General features: G+C 46.1%; 1 protein-coding gene across 3 annotated transcripts in view; it reads right to left on the bottom strand.

Moving 5' to 3' along the window:
• The window catches only part of LOC138810698 (uncharacterized), a 162302-nt gene extending 145384 nt beyond the window's left edge, over positions 1-16918 (bottom strand). For 2 of the 3 annotated variants that reach the window (XM_069997923.1, XM_069997932.1), the window contains exon 1: positions 16663-16917. The gene's annotated coding sequence lies outside the window, so the exon portion shown is untranslated. Of the gene's footprint in view, positions 1-16662 lie in introns of all 3 variants that reach the window. The other variant, XM_069997894.1, reaches the window with a different exon arrangement.
• Between the last annotated feature and the right edge of the window lie 5000 nt (positions 16919-21918).

Here is a 21918-nt window from a genome sequence, read left to right as displayed (position 1 = left end):
AATTATCCACTCACAGAACTGGCCTGTTCACTGGCACATTTATGCTAGCTATTTTCAAACATTTAACTAATCCTTTTTGCTACTTTTTATTAGCACACATGTATATAATACAGGGGGATTTCATTACTATATTCCATAGATGGACAACACAGTGGACTTTGAGCAAGTTCACCCCTTGTTTTATTTACATATTTATTCATTCATTCATTCATTCATTCATTCATTCATGTTGTTGGTCATGGGGCCTGAACTCTGCCTGGGCGCTGTCCCTCAGCTCTTTAGCTCAAGGCTAGCGCACTACTGCTTAAGCCACAGTGTCACTTTCAGTCTTTTGTGCTTATGCGGTGCTGAGGAATCGAACCCAAGGCCTCAACATGCAAGGCAAGGACTCTACCACTGAGCTACTTCCCAACTCCCCCCCTTTGTTTTTTTTTTTTTAAATCACATTCCCTTAACCCCTTTTGCAGTGTTGAGTGGGTTTCATTATTCTAGCTTCTTATATCCCGTATATATGTATATGTATACATATATATATACTAAATGCATATATACGTACATGTGTGTATATATGTTTGTCTCTATCTATATGTCTATTTGTTCTTCATCTTATACATTACTCCACAGTCCCCATTTATATCCGTGTGCCACCATCAAATACCTTTGACATAATGGGTTAACTTTCATAGTTATTCCTTCTAAACTGGGGGTTTTGTTCAGTGGTACAATATACACTTGTATGTATGTGGTACTGTGTTCAAAACCCAGCACCAAAAAAAGTTACCTCTTCTATCCAACTTCACTCTTGTACCCATAAACCATGCTCTCTTCACTTCCTCCCCACACCCCATTTTCATGGTCTGTTAATCATCATTCTATTCCCTAGTACCTCGAGACTAACCATTTAGCTTTTACAGGTTAAGGGAAAACATGTGTTGTGTCCTTTTGTTTTTAAGGGGGATTATTTATGTCGTTTAACATACTGTCCTTCAAAACTAATCACTGTAAGTGGGGAAGATTCAGGACTGAGGGTTGGAGGGGGCGTTCTTGACATTCTGCGTTGGTTTCCTCTAGAACAAGAATGGAAGTGGTGACAGAGGCCTATAGTGGTACACTCCATGCACAAGTCCTTGGTCTTAGCAAAGATTGGTCAGCTGGTCATGGTTCTCACTGAGAGCAAAGTGGCAGATGAGTTCTCACAATTAAATGTCAGAGGAGCTTTAGGAACAAAACCTCTCCCAGGAGACAACAATTTTGCAAAGACAACACTTTTGTGCTTCTAGCTGCCACACACCCCTCCAGAATGTCAGTATGTGGTAAGGTCCATCAGAGACTCTCCCATTGCCAAATCTGGCTTCTTGTTCCTCAAAATAAGGTATAAATAAGCAGGCTGGGGTGTAATCTTAAATTACATGGAAGCCACAGATCAGAAGAGGAGACTGACACTGACGTAGGACACAAGTTTGAACGCCACTGTTCTTCCCAATTTAGTTTTTTAGGTGAGGCTTCCCAGGCATACTGTGAGTTTTAATTAAAGTCTGATTCAGAGATACAGAATCAACTTAAAAAAGACAGATGTAAATCCCCCAACAACAAATCTACCAAAAAACAACTGTCTGATAAATCAGGGACTAAAGACTTAAAGAAAGGGGGCTGGGAAGGTGGCTCAGTGGTAGAGCGCTTGCTTTGCATGCATGAGGCCCTGGGTTCGATTCCTCAGCATCACATAAGCAAATAGAAAAAAGCTGGAAGTGGAACTGTGGCTCAAGTGGTAGAGCGCTAGCCTTGAGCTGAAGAGCTCAGGGACAGTGCCCAAGCCCAGAGTTCAGGCCCTACAACCGGACCCACCCCCAAAAAAAAAAGACTTAAAGAAAGAGCTGGGAAAGAGGCTCAGTAGTAGAGCGCTTGCCTTGCATGCATGAGGACCTGGGTTCGATTCCTCAGCACCACATAAACAGAAAAAACCAGAAGTGGCACTGTGGCTCAAGTGGTGGAGCGCTAGCCTTGAGCTGAAGAGCTGAAGGACAGCAGCTAGGCCCAGAGTTCAGGTCCACGACCGGCAAAAAAAAAAGGTTTAAAGATAAACGTCTCTGAAGAGGAAATAAGAATGGCCAATAGACACATGAAGAAATGCTCAACTTCTCTAGCCATAAAAGAAATGCAAATCAAAACAACATTGAGACTCCACCTAACCCAATTAGAATGGCTATAATCAAGAACTCTAATAACAACAGATGCTGGAGGGGATGTGGCTAGAAGGGAACCCTACTGCATTGTTGGTGGGAGAGTAAACATTTTCAACCACTGCGGAAAGCAGTATGGAGGTTCCTCAAAAGACTCTACATAGAGCTCCCCTATGACCCAGCAATCCCACTTTGGGGCATTTACCCAAACAAGGCCATACTAAGGCTACGAGCACAACTATGTTTATTGCAGCATTATTTACCATAACTAAGATATGGAACCAACCCAGATGCCCCTCAGTGGATGAACAGATCAAGAAAATGTGATATATATCTATATGTACATATAGATGTATATGTGTGTATGTCTGTGTGTGTGTGTGTGTGTGTGTGTGTCTGTGTGTGTGTGTATGCACAATGGAATTCTATGCCTCCATCAGAAAGAATGACATTTCCCCATTTTTGGGGAAATGGAAAGACTTGGAAAAAATTATAATAAAGCACAAAGAACCATAGGTCCCATGGTTTCCCTTATTTGCAATAATTAATACATTTCTAGGACAAGCAGAAAAGATCAAAAACTATATACATATGAACACATGAGATGATGTTAAGCGAAATAGGGACCCCAAGATAGGGATACAAATTTTTTCTTTCTTTCTTGCTATTGTTCCTAACCTATTTATAATGTACTATGTGATTTTTTTTTTTGTTTTTTGTATGCTCCTTCCCCATGGTATAACTCCTGTTTTCACTGTATTTGATTCCGGTGCCCTGCGTCTTGCATATACACTTCTCTAATTTGGGGAGGGGAAAGGAAAAAACAAAATGCTTAAATAGGGATACAGGTTGACCCACTGTACCAATGAGATATACGAGACACTATGTTGAAAACAAACTTTACAACTTCAGCAGGGTTGGGGGGGAAATAGTTGGGGAGGTTGGAGGAAAGGGATGGAAGGGGAAAAACAAAGGAGGAGGCAACAATGCTCAATAGAATATATACTAATTACCTTGCTCATGTAACTGTAACCCCTTTGTACAGTATTTTTACAATAAAAATGTACCAAAAAAGAGGCAGATATCTCTGGGGTTCCATTGTATCTAGAATATTCTGAGCGTGGTTATATGACATGAACAAAAACCACCAAATACAAAGCTTAGAGACTCAATATAGAAAGATTAAAGAAAAAACTCAAGGCCACAAGGAATGGCAGCTACCTGAATGTCCACCATCAGCTTAGCCAATTAAAATGACTGTTATATAAGGACCCTGCAACCTAGCCAATGACTATTACATAAGGACCATGGAGCCTAGCCAATTAAAATGACTGTAGTGCCACTTCCGGTTTTCTGGCAGTTTATTGGAGATAAGAGTTTCATGGACTTTCCTGCCGGGGCTGGCTGTGAACCTCAGATTTCAGCCTCCTGAGTAGCTAGGATTACAGGCATGAGCCATGGCACTGTAGCTCAAGTGGTAGAGTGCTAGCCTTGAGTTGAAGAGCTGAGGGACAGCGCTCAGGCCCAGAGTTCAAGCCCCACTACTGACAAAATATATATAAAATAAAATGACTGTACGGACAGAGCTTGGCTTTAGGGTCCATTTTCTGGTACTTCTATCTGCTCAAATCAATGTGAGTTCCTCAACCACCCAGACCCTAATGCCAGCAATGTTTTCAGATCTCACCCTGGATATCCATTCTTGTCTTCTTTCATCAATCAGGTCGTGGATCTCATTGTATTATTCTAAGTCTGTGGTTCTGGGTCCCAACACTCTTAAACATCTCACTGTTAGAGCATTTGAACTCTCCTCCATTAACTGATGAAATGTACAAGCATAAGTCATCACACCCAGTTCCCTGGGCCTCCATATGCCCCAGTAGTACAGCAGGTTCTCCCACCTCCCCACCCCACCCCAACACCTTCGCTGGCTCTCTGTGTCTACACTGCAGCCCAAGAGAAGCATGGACTTCTACTTCTATCTTCAATCTCCCCATCCCTTGTCTTGTTATCTGATCTCCTGCCTCTCTCATCTCAACCTGGGATGACCATTACAGTACACACACACACACACTGGAGACCAGGAGCTTTTCTTCTGCTTCCCCAACCCCAGGGCCTTTCTGAGCACCAGCCCATCTCCAGTAATGGCTTCCATAAGTTGCTGATGACAGTGTTCAATCAACACAAACTTAACTTCCATGAGCTTTTCAACTCGCCTACAAATGATGATACCCAGGCACATTTCTTGTTTTACATTTACAAGACACCAAGTCTCCTCATCACTCCTTCCATAGGCGCATCTTCCATGCTCACTCCCAGACTCTTACCACCACCTTTGTTCTCAGGATTCCAGCAGCAGATCCCTGAAAACAACCTTGCACCTTGTTGCTCTCATTCGCTCCAATCCCATGCTCCCACCCCCCCTCCCCAATTGTGCTTATGCCTCTCTGTTGTTGTAAAATTCAACATGATTTTCAATGAAGATTAGAACATTGAAATCTCTAAGTTTGACCAGAACCTCGTATCGTTTGGTCCCAAGAAATCCTGTTTTATACATACTTCTCATAGGAAAAAGAAAAAATGGAAAAGTCCCTTCACCATACTTATGCCATTTGCTCGACTGAAATGTCCCTGTCCTTCTTTCTGCCCCCCTTGCCACAGTGAGATATTGCTCATAGCAGAGCTATCCTCCCAGCCCTCCCCAGAGAGATGGAACTGTTCTAACTGTACTTAGTACAATAACTGACTCACCCAGGAGGACTTTATATCTCTCCCTTTTCTTCTTGTCCTTGTTCTTCTTGAGAACAAGGCATCTTAATTCATCTCAATGACTTCCTCACCTTCCTTCCTTTGGTCTTGGCTACCACAGTATGTAGGGGCTAATCAAATCGAATCAGAGACTCAGTAGATCTCTGTTAAATAAACAAAAAAAGTCTAGATTTACTCATGTGTGTGTGTGGGGGAGAGTGTCCCTGGGCTTGAACTCAGGGCCTAGGCACTGCCCCTGAGCTTTTGTACTCAAGGCTAGCGATCTACACCACTTGGAGCCACAGCTCCACTTCTAATTGTCTGGTGGTTAATTGGAGATGATAGTCTCATGGACTCTATAGCCCTGGCCAGCTTTGAACCATGATCCTCCAATCTCACCCTCCTGAGTATCTACAATTACAGGCATGAGCCACAGCACCTGACATAATAAAGCAAAATATTTTTAAGGAGAGCTTGAAGCCATCAGCATATTCCCTATCTCCTACCACATGTACCATGTTTCAGTGGCTCTAAACAGCTCCTGCCACAAGCTGGCAGACACACAAAAGCTGTCACTCCACTCTGAACAGAATCAGTCTCCTGGGAATCATGGGAGGTTCAACTTGGAAGAATACTGGGTAGCCTGCAGATGATAAACCAGACACCAGTACCACAGCCATTTCCATGGCTGTTGTACCAAATAGGTGAGCTATTGTGCCCAAGAGCCAACCCTGAGCAAAGCTCCCACACAGACCACACTCATCTAGTCCCACCGCTTTATCTCTGCCTGCATAAAGCCCTCAGGATGACATGAGCTCATTGTCTGACCAGTAAATTCAGTCAGAAATCTTTCCCAGTGATCATATTTGTGAACATTTGCCTAGCACACACAAAAATATTCCTGCCTACCTTGCCAGCTCTTCAAGGCCTGGGGCACCCTGCATAATACATAGCTAGCTTTCTGTAGACTCACTGGGAAATTTGCCTTTCACCTGGGGGAAAGAAAAGGCCTCAAAGAAATTTTGATTACGATGAGCAAACTGGCTCTATTCCCTGTATTCCATAAACCTAAAAAGTGAATTCAATTGGAAAATATTTGGATTTAGAATATTGTATCAAAATTACTTAACTGCTTCAGTAAGTTTTCATAACTCACAAAATCCATAGCTAATCCTTAAACCTTCTGTTTCCAAAGCCGTGTTTTCAGCCTCAAAACAGTTTGTTTTGCAGGACTAGCACGTTAGTGGCCAGGCTTCTATCTAAGCAGTAGTTCCCAAGTCACACTTGTCCCTGCCATTATCCACATGAAGATCAGATTACAGCAGACTAGTCTTTGTTCTTCATTTTAGATGTGTGTGTGTGTGTGTGTGTGTGTGTGTGTGTGTGTGTGTGTGTGTGTGGCATAACCTCCTTGTAGCATACCCACAAGAAGCTTCTAAGACCATCTGTCACCCAATAGTGACTAAGAATTTTTGCTACGTGGGAGTCTGAGAGCTGGAGGATCCCAGGTCAAAGCAAGCATAAGCAGAAAAGTCTAGGAGATGCCTTCCCCCAAAATAACCAGCAAAAAGTTTGGCTAATGGCATGACTCAACTGGTGGAGCATCAATCTATTAGCAGTGAGGTCCAAGCCTTAAGTACTGCCAAGATACACTATATGCTTCCCAATTCTTTTTTCTTGTTTTCCTTTTCCTCCCTACCATAGCCTTGGAGGGCCTGGAATAGTAAGGCCTTATGCATGCTGGGTTTGCACATTATCATCACCTACAACTCCAACACCTAGAAGAAATAAAGCATTGTCGTGTTTCTCCCATCAGAATGGAGGGAAGGTTTCTAGAACAGGTTCAGCTGAGGAATGAAACTGAGAAAGCACTTCTAAAGAGTCTGTCCCTGGACATAAGTGAAGGCCAGACGTGATAACAACACACCCAGTTCTCGGCCAAAGCTTTGATGGATAAGAGTTGAGCCAACTTACTGTAAAAGTGACACACACCAGAGAAAATGGGATTCAGTGGCTAGCAGAAATGTTTCTCTGCTGCTGACCACCTTCCATTGAAAGTATAACTGCTTGAATGTGTGTAGATGTGTGCATCTGACACAGCCAGCACCTACTTATCATGTAGCAATGGAAGAAAGAGTCTCATTCCCCCAAGTCAAAAATGTTCAAGAAGTTAAGTGGTGACTTTCCACTGAAAGAACTAGACCATGAATCCACTGGAAAAGTCTGGGCCATCGTGAGGCAGCATGGATCAGGGTGGGCAGGATTTATGGAGAAACCATCCTACCAAGGCTTACTGGAATTCTTACTGGGGGGGGATAGGGGGGTCCGGTCGTGGGGCCTGAATTCTGGGCCTGGGCACTGTCCCTCAGCTCTTCAGCTCAAGGCTAGTGCTCTATCACTTGAGCCACACCGCCACTTCGGCTTTTTTTTCTTTTTCCTTATGTGATGCTGAGGAATCGAACCCAGGCCTCAGGCATGCAAGGCAAGCACTCTACCACTGAACCGCCTTCCCAGCCCTCACACATCTTGCTTAACCAAAAAATGTGCAGTCTGCCCCAAACCTTTCAACTGACTCTATTCCCGAGCCACAGGATTCATGAAGGGCCCAGGGAAAAGCCACCTGTGGTTATACATTTTGGTTAAAGAGCCCAAACACACACTAGTGCACACGTGCATACTCGTGCAAACACACACACATACACACATATATACAATTATTTGGAAATGCATTACACTTCAAAATCAAGGCTAATTGTGTGTAGCAGCATGGGGAAAAAAATGGCTCACAAAGGACTTCAGAACCACTGAACACCAGAATCCTAAACTATGCCAATGAACCGAAAATGAAAAGGTTCAGAGGACAGAAGGAAGGAAGGAAGAAAGGAAGGAAGGAAGGAAGGAAGAAGGGAGGGAGGGAAAGGAGGGAGGGAGGGAAAGGAGGGAGGGAGGGAAAGGAGGGAGGGAGGGAAAGGAGGGAGGGAGGGTATGGGGCTGTGACTTTTGAGAAGCCTGCTTGGGGAAGCTCAGCTAATCACCAGCCCAGGGGTACAGCTTAAGCCATCAGTTGCAAGAGCCAGAGGCACAGGTAAACACAAAGGCATGTCATTACATAAGAAAAGAATTTGGCTGGGTTAGGACACAAATCTCCTCAGGCAAACTGGGTAAAGATTTTATACAAACAGGGGACCAGGTGCTGGTGCCTTATGCTTATAATCTTAACTATTTAGGAAGGTAAGGTTTGAGAATCACAGTTCAAAGCCAGCCTGGACAGAAAAGTCCATGAAACTCTTAGCTCCAAATAATCAGCAAAAAGCCAGGAGCCAGAAGTAAAGGTATACCTCAAGTGGTAGAGTTCCAGATTTGAAAGGAAAAAAGCTCAAGCCCCAGCCTGAAAGAAAAAAGCTCAAGTCCCAGTGAGAACCCCAAATAAATAATTTAATCAAGTAAACAAGTATCTCTAGCCTCCTGCTGCAATATTTTGGGGACACTAACCAAGTACCAATATCCTTTATTACCCAGCTAGCCAAGAGACAAAGAGCTGTGTGGTCCTTTACTCACTGTCCCTGTCCTATACATGTCTTTCTTTTCTGACTCAGACCACTAAGTAAGCCATGCTGGCCCAGTTACCCACCCTCCTCCATCCATCTTATTCTTCTTATCCTCTAAAGGCGGCTATCAACTCAGTCACCAGCACTCAGAATCCAAACCTTGTTAGAAAAATAAGACTCAAAGTCACCAGTCACCACTTCTCCCTGCCACCATGTAGGTAAATAAGAGAAAGAAACAGGAAGGTTGAAATTGCAAAGCATTTAGGGAGCATTAGGAAGACAATGAATGGCCTTTTAGGAGTGAAGGAAACTGGGGAGGAAATGTGGAGAACCTAAGGAAAATAAAGCAACACAAAGGGCAAAGAAACCAAGGAAAATTAAAGGAACACAAAGAACAAACAGGCCAAGTGGGAATCCTCTACGTGGGAGTCCTACTTCTAGGCTCAAAGAATGAAAACCCAGCTTCCACCTGCTGCAGAAGTCTAGTTGCTCTGATATCATACAACTGCTCTCACTTCTTAGGCAGAACAAAGCAGGGGTTCTCAGCTAGGCAGGAGTGGGAAAGGGAATAGACTGCTCCCTGAGAAGACAATCTGGAAAGTGTAGACACATTTTTGGTTATCCCAACACATGACCAAGCCAGTCTCCTGAAGTGGGGAGGGAAATATTTTGGTTATAAAGCTTGAAATGTCAATAGCATTGAGACTCAGACTTTGTGAAATAGAGGGCCAATTTCAAGGGCAGTTCTGCAAGTAGAGAAAGAAGGCTACCAGAGACCTGAGCATCCCCCATGAGGAAAGCCATCCTGCCTAACAGACTCTGTATTCATCTATGGTGGAAAACACCAGAGGCACCCTGGGGCCTATGCTCCTCTCTTCACCATGACTCAGTGCCCTGTAATCCTAGCTACTCAGGAGGCTGAGAGCTGAGGATCCCTGTTCCAAGCTAACCTGGACAGGAAAGTCCATGAGACTCTTTATCTCTAATTGACCACCAAAAAGCCAGAAGTGGAGGTGTGTCTCAACTGGTACAGCACCAGTAAAAACCTAAGAGAGGACTTCGCCCTGAATTCAAGCCCCAGTACTGGCACACACAAAAATAACACACACACACACACACACACACACACACACACACACACACACACACACACACACACACTCGTTCTTCATGGCAAATAGTCCTTTTGATGAATTAAATTGCACTCTGGCTCACATGCCAGAGTACATCTATCCTGGGCTAGGTTGATGGGCACACTGTCCCTAGGGGAAGGTGAAAGCCAAGGTCATCTGAAGAATGGCACATCCAAAGAGGAGTTAGCTCTGCAGAGCTCTGCCTCAGTGGCAGCAGGTAGCCCTGGTTTCCATGGCAACCCGGAAACCATCCCTCAGAAGCAACAGCATTCACTTTTTTTTGTTTGTGTTGTTTTTATTTTATTTTTTTATGATGCTGGGGACTGAAGCCAAGGTGGCATGCAACTTACCACACCAATTTCACCCTCATGAAATTGGTGCTGCAGCTTCTTGAGTACCTGGGATTACAGGTGCTAACAACTACACGTGCCCTCTGAGCAATTCTATCAGCATGCATGATGATGATCCTCCCCAGAAGCTACTGCAGGAAAAGTCTTACTCAAGCATCCTAGTCTCTGAGGCTGCCAAGTCCAGGAAAACCAACAAGAGAAGCAATCAACCAGTACGTGCAGACATCAGGATACAGAAGATGAAAAAGGGTAGCAGAAAAAAGAATCAAATGTATTGGCTTTAGGCTCAGATATGCTCTCCAAATACCCCAGGGGCATTACACCCCTCCAAGCCCTAGGTATAAGGCTGCTAGGTATAGATTATGTGCAGACTCTCCTTGGGCTTCCAAATTGCATGCGGGAAATGGGTTCCTGCCCACAGGAAGAATCAACTAACACCACTCTGGTTCTCCAACCCATGTGCTAGTGCTTACCGACCCACCATCCCGCCAAATACTGCTCTTTGTACAGAAATACAGTTCTCCCTGGAGCAGATCAAGTACCAAGAATCCAGCACTTTCAACTGAGGAAAAGTTTTGTTCCTACATTATTAACTCTTACAACTAAAACAGCCCAAACTGTAGCCTCAATTCTTAAAATTGTGGTTCCAATAATAATCTTGCTTCATTTCTGGAAGACAGTTAGCAGAAGTGGGGGGAGGGAGGGAAAAGGACCTCAGAAACCTTGAGCAGCATCTCCTTCTATTTATACATGTGACTCATTTCTCCACTCACCACTATATCAGGTTGTGCCTGCAGTTGAGTCCATTTGGTGAGCTAGCGTTCCTGTGCCCACATGCACTTCTAACTCCTTGGACTCCACTCTCCCATCACCTCCCACACACACCTCCCTTGGCTTGAGGACAGTGACAAAAGTGCTCAAATTATCCGAGCACTGACTTTGCAAAACATCAGAAGATATACTGCAAAGACAACATTAATTTCATTGAAGCCTGTCAGGCTTCAGTTGTGGTTATGACAGGTAGTCATGATAGCTAATAATCACACAGCCTAAATTATGCTCAGAACTGAGCAGAGCAACTTGTGTGCATGCTGCACATGAGCTGGCTTTGCTTAGTAGCCTGCAAACACAAATGCTGACATACTGGAAGGCTTGGAGACGGGTAATGTCCAAGGTCACACTGGAACTCTGGATGGAGGGCTGGCTTTCACATCCTTACATTTTGACAGTGCTGAAGTTAGAAACCCTTGACCTCCTTCTTTAGATAAAGGGTATCAAGTCCCAACTGGCTGAAATGCCTAATTGAATCAGATACCGCAGCACTGGGGCTGCTAGCAAAAGAGATCTGCCAGGGTCTCCGCAAATCTCTTAATTAAAATCAAACATATGATAACTGCTCAGCATAAAATAGGAAAAGGAAGGCATACCAGAGTAAATTTCCAAAGATCTTCAAAGTTCTAATCTAGCACACAGATTTACTTCTAAGTACAGTAACTAAGTAATTCTGCACCACCACAGTGAAAAGCATGTCCTTGGTCTCTGATCCCTCCAGGAGGATGATGTTTGGGCCTAGCACAGTGCAGTTCCATAAGCAGACAAAAAATGGGAGGATCTAGGTTTCAGATCAGCCCAGCCCAAAAAGATGTTGAGACCCCACATCAACAGAAAATTCAGCAGGGAGCAGCAGTGTGCACCTGCCAGCCCAGGACCAGCAGTCCATTCACGCCAGCAGGGAGGAAGACTGAGACCCTATCTCAACAAATGACTACAGAAAATAGACAACTAAGGGCCTGGGTCACATGGTAATGTTCCTGCCTTGCAACACAAAGCCATGAGTTCAAACTCCAGTACAGAAGAAAAAAATTGCCTTAAAAGAGGCATTTTTTAAAGTGAAGCCAATGACTGACACTGCTCCTGCTTCAGGCTTTAGAAATAGTAACTTTTACAGATTATACCAACAGCACATGGTCCACCAGAAATAGCTATATCTTTCTTATTTCAAGATTCTCGGAGTCACTACAAAGTTGTGACTCTACAAAGTATAGATTCTTAGAACTTCCTGGGTTATTAAAATTCTTTTTTAGAAAAGAAGGGCCTAGAATGTTCCTTTGTGGTACAGTGCTTGCTTAGCATGCATGAAGCCCTGGGTTTGATTCCTCAGTACCACATAAACAGAAAGAGCCAGAAGTGGTGCTGTGGCTCAAGTGGTAGAATGTTAGCCTTGAGCAAAAGAAGCTCAGGGACAGTACCTAGGCCCTGAGTTCAAGTCCGGGACTGGCAAAAACAAAAAGAAAAAAAAAAGGAAAGAAAGAAAAGAACAAGACACACTGCTGGTCACAAGTATAATTCTAGCTGCTAATGAAGCTAAGAGGTGAGAATTGAGGTCTAGAACAGCAGTAGCACACAAATCCCAAGCAAAATCACAAGGCTCTGAGTTTAAATCCCAGTATGGTATCACACACACACACACACACACACACACACACACACACACACACACACACACACACACACACACACACACACACACACACACACACACACACACCATATCAAGCTATACAGTACTCATTAAGATCAAGTGTGTGCACAGAGTGAGACCATGAGGATATTCTTAGGAGAGGATCACAGAGGCTCAATAGCTATGTACAGTTGGTCATATAAAACAATATTTATCAAAATGAACTCCAGGAAAAGTGGGTTCTTTTTCTTTGTTGCTGTTTTTGTTTTCTTTTCCTCTTGTCTTGCTCATTTATCTCTTTTGGGGAGTGTAAGGTTGAGCACAGAAATGGAGGGACAAAGAGTGAACAAATGCAGCAGCGGTATTCACTATACAATGTTGAAAATGACTGTACAACTTGTGGGTTGGGACTGAAGGAAAAAGTGGGGAGAACACAAGGGAAGAGGTGACCTTGTCCAAATAAGGAATGCACTCATTACCTGACTTATGTAACTTGACCCCTTTGTACATCACCTTTACAATAATATATTTTTTTTAAAAACCCAGTGTATATTTTGTGAAACAATTTCTCCTCTGCTCACCTCCACTGCAGGTTTTATCATTTAGTTGTGTTTGCTTACTGTGCCAGAACTGAGGCTTTATTCAGGTCCCAGGCCCTGTTCCTGAGGTTGGTGCTCTAACCCTTGAGAGCCACATCTCCACTTTAGGCTTTTTGATGTTTAAGTAGAGATGAGGGTCTCTTGGACTCTCCTGCTTGTGCTGGCCTCAAACCTTGGTCCTCAGATCTCAGCCTCCTGAATAGAATTACAGGAGCACCCACCCAGGCCAGGCCTACTGCATGTTTTAAATGGCTGGTCTGAACAGACAAAATGGGCATCATTATGTCAGGTCCTCCTTAAGTGTGCAAGCTCTAGCCTAGTAAGACTAGACAGAAGCCAAACTGAATGTGCCCAGCTGCCTCAAGCACTTTCTGCTCTGCAAGGCAGCCAGGTTGAACAATTCCCAACCTTTTCCAAATTCAACAGAATGTCTGCTAAGCCAACCTTTTCCAAATTCAACAGAATGTCTGCTTGGATGGCTGGGGGCACTCAAATGTGCTTGCTTGAGCTTTGGTAACAAAGCTGAATGGACCTACTGTCTCAGCAGAGGCAGGGGAAAAGTTCCCACTGTAAGAATGCCCCTCTCTCAATTTCAGTGTTAGGCAAGGAGATGACAGTGTCTGCTCCAGGCAGCTCCCACCCCCAGCAGCAGCCTCTGGGCAGGGGCTTCAAAGTCTTCCCTTCCGGCCACTCCTGCCCAATCCACTCACACCCAACACACTCAAAGGGGGGCAAAATAAGCAAAACACTCAAACTGTCTTATCTTCAATCCTGTAATTTCAGAAAGATTATGACTTTGAAGCACTTGTCAAAGCTCTTTATCTGCTTTCTCCTTTTCATTTTTCTTCTCCCTGGGGCATCTCTCCTGTCTTCTCCTCTGGAGTTGTCTGCTCCTAGCCTGGACACCTGCCTCCCTGCTCCCTTCCATGGCTGGGAGACCATGTGACACAGTGGGTAAATGGCCATGGTATGATGCATTAACAATCATGACACATTTTGTCCACTAAATAAAGGATGCAATAACAGACCAAGAGTAGTATGTGTTTTCACTCTCCAAGGAAATCACCTCCTGGCCCCTTTCTTGTCTGAGATTCTAAGGGAGGAGGGGGCAAGTCAGTAGAGGGTCTGAAAGAACAGTGGCCACCAACAGACAAGGGTCAGGCTTCTCCATCTGCTCCAGATGCTACAGTCTTCCCTGGGTCTCTTTCCCTGGTGAGTCTCTCCCTAAACAGGCATCTCTTCAGTCAGACATTTAAGGAGCACCTACTAAGGGTGCTCCTTAAACTAAGGGCTAGGAATCCATCCAGTGTGTAAACATTTTAAGGTATTTTCCTCTAGAAACATCCATTCTAATGGAAGAAAGACAATAATGAAACAAGTAAATGTATCATGCCAAAAGGGAAAAATGCTAAGAGAAGAAAAGTGAGAACAGCAGAGGACTATGCAAGGCTGCTTATTTATTATTTACTCAGTTGATTATTTATTTATGGACACTAATAGGGCTTGCACTCAAGGCCTGGGCACTGTTCCTTAGCTTATTTGCTAACGGCTGGTGATCTACCATATGAGCCCCACTTCCACTTCAGGCTTTTTGGTGGCTAATTGGAGGTAAGAGCCTCAAGGACTTTCTTCCTCAAGCTAGCTTTGAGCTGAGATCCTCAGATTTGGCCTCCTGACTAGCTAGGATTGGAGGCATGAGCCACAGACACCTGACTTCTGGTAGCTGTTTCAGATGGGGTGGTTTACCGTGTAAACCCACAATTCAGCAGACCAAAGTAAAGGAATTAAGGGAATGAGCCATCTGGTCTTGTGGGAGAAAGTGACTCATGCATGAAAATGAAATCTGCAAAGGTCCTAGGTTAAGAGCTCAGTGAACAAGAAAAATGGGATGTGCTCTGCATGGTTGTACTGGACAAGGGCTATGTGTGTTGTGGGGCACATGCCATCCAGCACTGGGGACCATCCATACTGCAGCCAGTTGCGGGTCCTAAGTTTCCCCAGACGTCTGCCTGAGCCTGCCCCTAGCTGATACCACCCAAGAGTGTGGTTCCTACATTTCCCCACAAGTCCAGCCCCAGCCCCAGCTGGAGATCCCACCCTCATTCTTTCACACATTAGCAGTTCATCTAATTAACAACAAGCACACCAGAAACTGCGGACATGTGTAATGGGAGAGGCAGCTGGCCACACAAACTTTTCAATCCCAGACTTCAATACATACAGCAGTATTACTGTCAAGAGCTGAGACTTAAAATTAAGTTTGTTGTATGTCTGCTGAAGCTCTGGCCGGCTAACTTAGCAGGCTCCCCAGTTCTGTAAATGAGGGGACAAAAGCCCTTGAAACAACCTTGGAGACATGCAAACCTGGAGCAGAAAAGACCTCAGTAGCTGCTGGCAGCCTTTGCAATCTCCAAGTGCAGAGGACTGGACCAGGCCCTCGGGTCCCTAAATTGCTCTCAGAGACTGGCTCTTTCAATGCAGACTCTCAATTACTCTTGTTTTCTAGCAATCTTCTTTTAATTCTCAAATTTTTCCACTGTCCCTAACCTCAAGCCACAGGCAGGTGCCTTTGCCTCTGGGGCCACAAAGCCCCCTCCACCCCCCCCCCAGTGTTCTGGGACATCCTACCCCTGACAGTGAGATCCAAGAGTCCCCAGCAGAGGTGGGAGGCCTGTGCAGGCTGAGGCCTGGGGAGCTGTCCAGGGCCCTGGGCTGGCCCTGCGGGGACCTGCCCTGCTGGAGGAAAGCCCTTTGGCAATAAGCCAGGGTTGCTCCTGAAACCAAAGGCCCCTGACCCTCCTGACCAACTTCCATGGGCCCGGGGCTGAAGGATCCGTGGGAGGGGAGGCCCTGGAGGCAGAGCACTTCCCCCGCTCCTCCGCCCCGCCCCCCTCCCCACTGCACGCACCTGCTCTGAGCGCTCAGCCAAACTTGCACTCTGGCCTCATGCTCCGCCCGAGACTCCGTGTGGACTTTCCCAGCCCCAAGCTCAGCCAGAAGCAGAGGGCGTTATTTCCTCAGCCCTGGAAGGCACCCCACGGCCACCGGGGCCTCTCTCTGCGTTCCAGCTGCGGGACCCCTCTGCCTCGTCCTGCGGGGTCCGCAGGGCGGGTCCACGCCTCCCGCCCGGACCCCAGCGGGACCCCCGTCGCATCCCCACGGGCGGGAATTTGCGGGGATCGCAGCTGTCCACGGCGCCCCCTGCGCCCCCACGGCCTCATCCATCGCGGCCGGCCGGTACCGCTGCCCGGGCGCTTCTCGGCTACACACAAGCACGAGCGCAGCCCCAGGCCCGGCCAGCCGGGTCCGGAGCAGCTGCCCCGAGCTCCGGACTCGCGGTCCCGACGCCCCCGCGAGCCAGTCCCGGTGCACACGTCTCGCTGGGGTCTCCGTCCTGCGGCGTCGCGGGGTGCCGCACCGGCCCGGGCGCCCTCTCCGCTGATCACCCGGCCCCTGCCCGGCTCCGACCCCCTCCCCGTCGGCCCTGGAGCCCCCTGTCCGCCATCCCCACCGCCCCACGCCGGTCCCCTCCCGCGCACCCCGGAGCCCTCCACGCCGACACCCGGTCCTAGCCCCACACCCCCCCCCCCACCGCCAGCCCAGGAGCCCTCTCACCTCCCCGCCAGCCCAGGAGCCCTCTCACCTCCCGGGCGGCCCTGGAGCCCTTTCCCTTCTCCACCGGCCCGAGGTCAGCGACCCCGCGCGGCGCGGGCCAGAAAACTAGGAACCTGCCCGGGCCCCGATCTCCGGACAGCAGCGGCGGCGGCGGCGGGGGTTCCCGGCATCCGGAGCCCCGACGACCCCTCCCCGCAGTGCATTGAGGCCCCGCGGGCGGCCGGGCGGGCGGCGCGCGGCCGGGAAGCAAATCGCTGCTCCACGCGGGTCCCCCAACTCTGCTCGCACTCACTCTGCGGCTCGGGTGGCGCCGCTCTCTCACCTCCTCTTCCTCCCGCCTGCCCCCCCCCCCAGCCTCCGTCTGCACCTGCGCAGAGCACCGCGCGCTCCCCTGCGAACTCCTGCCAACCGCTGGCCCGCGCGCGCTGCGCTCGCGTCCCCGCCCGCCGCCCACGCGCCGAGGGCGGGGCCCGACTTCCCCAGGTCCCCACCTCACACAGAGGGAACAGCCACAGCTCGCGCCCAGACTGCGCTCAGGCACCGAGGGCGCAGGGAGAAGGCCGGCCACCGTCCACCTCAGCCCCCGGGGCCGCCAGCAGAGCCTGCAGCTCTGCACAGGCTTCCATTCCATTATTTTTATGTTTTTGTCCATCGTGGGGATTGAACTCTGGGCCTGGGCGCTGTCCCTGAGCTCTTCAGCTCAAGGCCAGCGCTCTACCGCTTGAGCTGAGCTTCAGCGCCACTTCCCGTTTTCAGGTGGTTTATTGGAGATAAATTTCAGGACTTTCCTGCCCGGGCTGGCTTGGGCTGGCTTTAAAGCGGGATCCTCAGATCTCAGCTTCCTGAGTAGCTGGGATTACAGGCGTGAGCCACTGCCGCCCGGCCGATCTTGGGCTCTTGAGTAGCTAGGATTGCAGGTGTGATCCATAGGTGCCCAGCCACCTTACTTTTTGAGTAAAACAAACCACCACTGTGGTGACAGTTTTGTAAGAATCACTGGGATGGGATTGGATGGGGTGTTTGGATGTGGTGCATCCCTCAAAGACTAGTGTTTTCAAGGCTTGGTCATGAGTCTGCCCTGCTATTGAGAGCTTCTCAGAGGTGTGGCCTCATGAAAGGAAGTTAGATAATTGGGGGCAAGCCCTGAGGGACTCCAAGCCATCTGTGTGTGTGCCTCTCTCTGTTTCTCTGTCTGCCCTCTGTCTCTCTCTGTCTCTGTTTCTCTCTCTCTGTCTCTGTCTCTCTGTCTCTGTCTCTCTCTCTCTCGCTCTCTCTCAATCCTCTCTTGTCTTCAGCTGCCATAAGGTAAACAGCTCTGTTCCTCTACTCCACACACCATTCTACAATCCCTGAAACAGTAAAAGCCAAGCACCATGGACAGAAGCCTCTGCACCCATGAGCCAAAATAAACCTGCCCTCACTTTAACTCACTCATCTCAGGTACATTGTCACAGCCACATAAAGCTGACAGAGATGTTAGGTATAGATGAATGTAAAGGCGAAAGATCTCTGATTATGCTGCTCCTTGGCCTCTGCTTTCAGTAACATATGAAAGCTATCTCAGAGTTAAATTGTTTAATCTGAATTAACTACTCCACAGAATTTTATATCATCAATTAGTTAAAATTTTCTTCTTTATTGTCAATAATGATCCAATGAACATCTTTGCATATACAGCTTAAACACGTTTCTATTATTTTATTTACATATTCTCTATTTTTTCCAAAAATATCCTAAATTGGTTTGGGCTTTAACTCAGTGATAGAGAACTTGTATACCATGAGAGGTCCCAGGTTCAATATCCAATACCAAAACATTAAAATGTTATTTTAAAGAACCTTCAGTGCTGGGCACCGGTGGCTCACACTTGTAATCCTCACTACTCAGGAGACTGAGATTTGAGGATCATGGTTCAAAGCCAGCCTGGGCAGGACAATCTATGTGACCTTGTTTTTTGGGGGGGGGGGGTGGTCTGGTCGTGGGGCCTGAACTCTGGGCCTGGGTGCTGTCCCTCAGCTCTTCAGCTCAAGGCTAGCACTCTGCCACTTGAGCCACAGAGCCACTTCCAGCTTTTTTTTTTCTTTTTGCTTATGTGGTGCTGAAGAATCAAACGCAGGGCCTCATGCATGCAATGCAAGCGCTCTACCACTGAGCCACCTTCCCAGCCCCTCTATGTGACTCTTATCTCCACATAACCACCAGAAAACTGGAAGTGGTGCTGTGACTCAAGTGGTAGAGTGCTATAGTCGTGAGTTGAAGAGCTCAGGGACAGCACCCAGGCACAGAGCTCAAGCCCCACAACCACCAAAAACGAGACAGAACAAAACGAAGAAAACCTTTGAGGCAGGGAAGGTGGCTTAGTGGTAGAGAGCTTGTTTAGCATGCAGAAAGTCATTTGATTCCTCTGTATCACATAAACTAAAAAAACTGGAAATGGCACTGTGGCTCAAGTGGTAGAGTGCTAGCTTGAGCAAAAAATTTCAGAGACAGTGCCCAAGGTCTGAGTTCAAGCCCCGTGACTGGCAAAAACAGCAACAACAACAACAAGAAAGTCCTGTGGAGTGATATTATTGAATCAAAAAGTGGATGTGTTGGATACTTGGTACATATCACAAAACTGTCTTCTTGAAATACTGTAGCAATAAATTAATAAATGAACTTCCTATTCACATCTGTCTTTCTAAATTTCCATTGCACAATTTTAGGCCAATATTTCCTGTCAGTTATTTTATTAATTTCTAAAACTTTAAAAGACACCCACTATCTACAAATGTTTCCAAGCACAGGCTAATACTCATTCCTTTCCAGTCCTAGGCCAGCCTGTCCCTTATGGCTTTAACTCTTTGGTTTTTCAGTATGATTCCATACTTTGGCTACATTGGTCTCCCACACAAGTATAATCATTCTCAGTGCACCCATATAATGAAATGTTAAACAGCTCTGAACAGAAGTCTGTCTGGATATCACTTGCCAAATGAAAAAATATATACGCAAGAGCATCAAAGCTCTGTATATGAATTGTGTTTGTTTTACTTCTTTCCTTTGTAACTGAAATAATGGGCACATATTTTCCTTGAAAATTGAAAACTTTGTCTATAACACTTTGGCCTTTCTGGACATATCTTTCCTTTCAGTCTCCGCACTTCCTGTTTGAGTGTCTGTCATTCCAGTGGTACTTGGTAAATAAGCCAATGCAACCATCTCCCCCATGAAAACCACAAATTCATCCAGAGCTTCTTGTGCAATGCTATGTGATTCATAAAAACCCAAAATCATTTACCAGAAAAAAAGACTATTTGCGTGGATGGTGGCTTGCCTGTCTGCCTGTCTAAACATTCTGCATGACTGAGTTATGTCCTTTGCTCTCAGAACAGAACAGCTACAGGTACGAGCTCAATGGTGTTTGCCTTGAGGAAGTCACTATTCTGAGCTAGCCTCACCTCCTAACTTCCTTTCTCTTTTCCCATTGAGTGCACATTGAGTGATCTCTTAGGGAAAGGATGGATTTCAGCTTTTCTTATTAGAATGTGTCTTCAAGGCAGATGCAATGGATTGCTCAAAGGTTAGGAAAATGTTGAAGGAACTCACTGGTTTTTTTTTTTTTATGATTTAAGCCATCTCAACAAGCTATTGCAGTATGCACATTTTCATAATTCTAGTATGCAGGAATAGATGACTCTCAGTTACTTTCTTTTTGAATGTCTTGAGCATAGTGTCAGATACCTTATTTAGAATATTTAGTCTTAAATATTCCAGATTTAGTGGAGGTTGTTGATTATATTTCTTCAGTACCCCTCCCACTTGCATAAAAAATAACTTTTAAGTGATTTGTTCTCATCTATCAGCAAGATTGTCTAAATTAGTGCTAAAAGTTATTTAACAAGACATTACTTTTGCTACCAAATCAGTAGCAAAATGAGAATAATATGTCTTTAAATAGGCATTGTTAAAATTCTAATTTTTATACTGTCCTTCCTTCCCTTGTCTTTTATCCTTAGTTCTTATTTCACAAAGAATGGGAATGTGGACTGTGAAGTTAGATTTTATTATCCTAATCCTGCCTCAACCATTGGACTAGTCATGAGCCTGGTGCAATCTCTCTCTCTGTATCTCTCTGTCTCTTTGTCTCTGTCTCTGTCTCTGTCTCTGTCTCTGTCTCTGTCTCTGTCTCTGTCTCTGTCTCTGTCTCTCTCTCTCTCTCTCTCTCTCTCTCTCTTTCATTCTCTCAGGTTGTGCTCTGAGTCTTGCTGAGCCTGTCCACCCTGGTTTTCACTAATTATTTTCAGGATGGGGTCTTGCTTCTTACTCTTACGCACTTTTAGGGTAGAAGTGTGATCTATCCTATTACAGATTTCCCATCATGTCTGGGATAACAGGCATGCATCACTGCATCCAATTTCCTCCATGGAGATGGGGTTCTCAGGGATTTGCTTGTCCCAGGCTGGTCAGGTACCAAGACCCATCCAATCTCAGCCTCCCATATAGCATGGGATGACAGGCATAGGTTTAAAGGGGTCTCACAAGCTTTCTTGCCAGTGGTGGAATTGATGCATAATCCTCCCATTCTCAGCCTCTCAAGTAGCTATGATCATAAGCGTGAGCCACCAGTAGCCAGATCTTGATGCAATCTTTTCATTCTTTCACATCATGATCCCTAATCTTTCCCTTTGGGGGAAGATTACTGAAATTTGGAGCTTGTACTCAAGGGCCTTGCTTAGCTTTTTCACTCAAGGCTGGTGCTCTACCACTTGAGCCACAGCCAAAGATAAGAGTCCTATAGACTTTCCTGTCTGGTCTGAGTGTAAATTGAGATCTTCAGATCTCAGCCTCCTAATAATCAGAAATCCTAATAGTCAGGATTACAGGCATGAACCACTGGCTCTCTGCTAATCCCTAATCATTCTATAAACCAGAAGAGCCAGATTACTAGTCTCACAGGATAGTTCCAAATGTTGAATGAAATAATGTATTTTAAATAGTAAAAGTAAATTGCTCACAAAAATGTCAGCTATTCTTAGTTCTGTTGTGTAGGATAGTATAGAAGGTAACAAGAATATAATGAGCAGAAGGCCTCTCCCACACTCCCCCACAAGCCATTAGGATTCATTCATTGTTTAGAGCTAGTACTCCTTGGTCCATTGATGTTCCTGTAATTGCTTGACTTTGTGTCAAAATACATGACACAAACAACTTTAGGGAAGAGTGAGGGGAGATAGATTCTTTTCTCTCATGGCTTCATCCTGTACTGGTTGGCTAGCTCCATTTCTTTGGGGCTGAGGTGAAG

This window comes from Dipodomys merriami, unplaced genomic scaffold, assembly GCF_024711535.1.
Source record: "Dipodomys merriami isolate MVZ:Mamm:240054 unplaced genomic scaffold, mDipMer1.0.p SCAF_104, whole genome shotgun sequence".
Lineage (NCBI taxonomy): Eukaryota > Metazoa > Chordata > Mammalia > Rodentia > Heteromyidae > Dipodomys > Dipodomys merriami.
The sequence above is the reverse complement of the archived record's forward strand: the minus strand, read 5'-3'. Positions and strand labels throughout refer to the sequence as shown.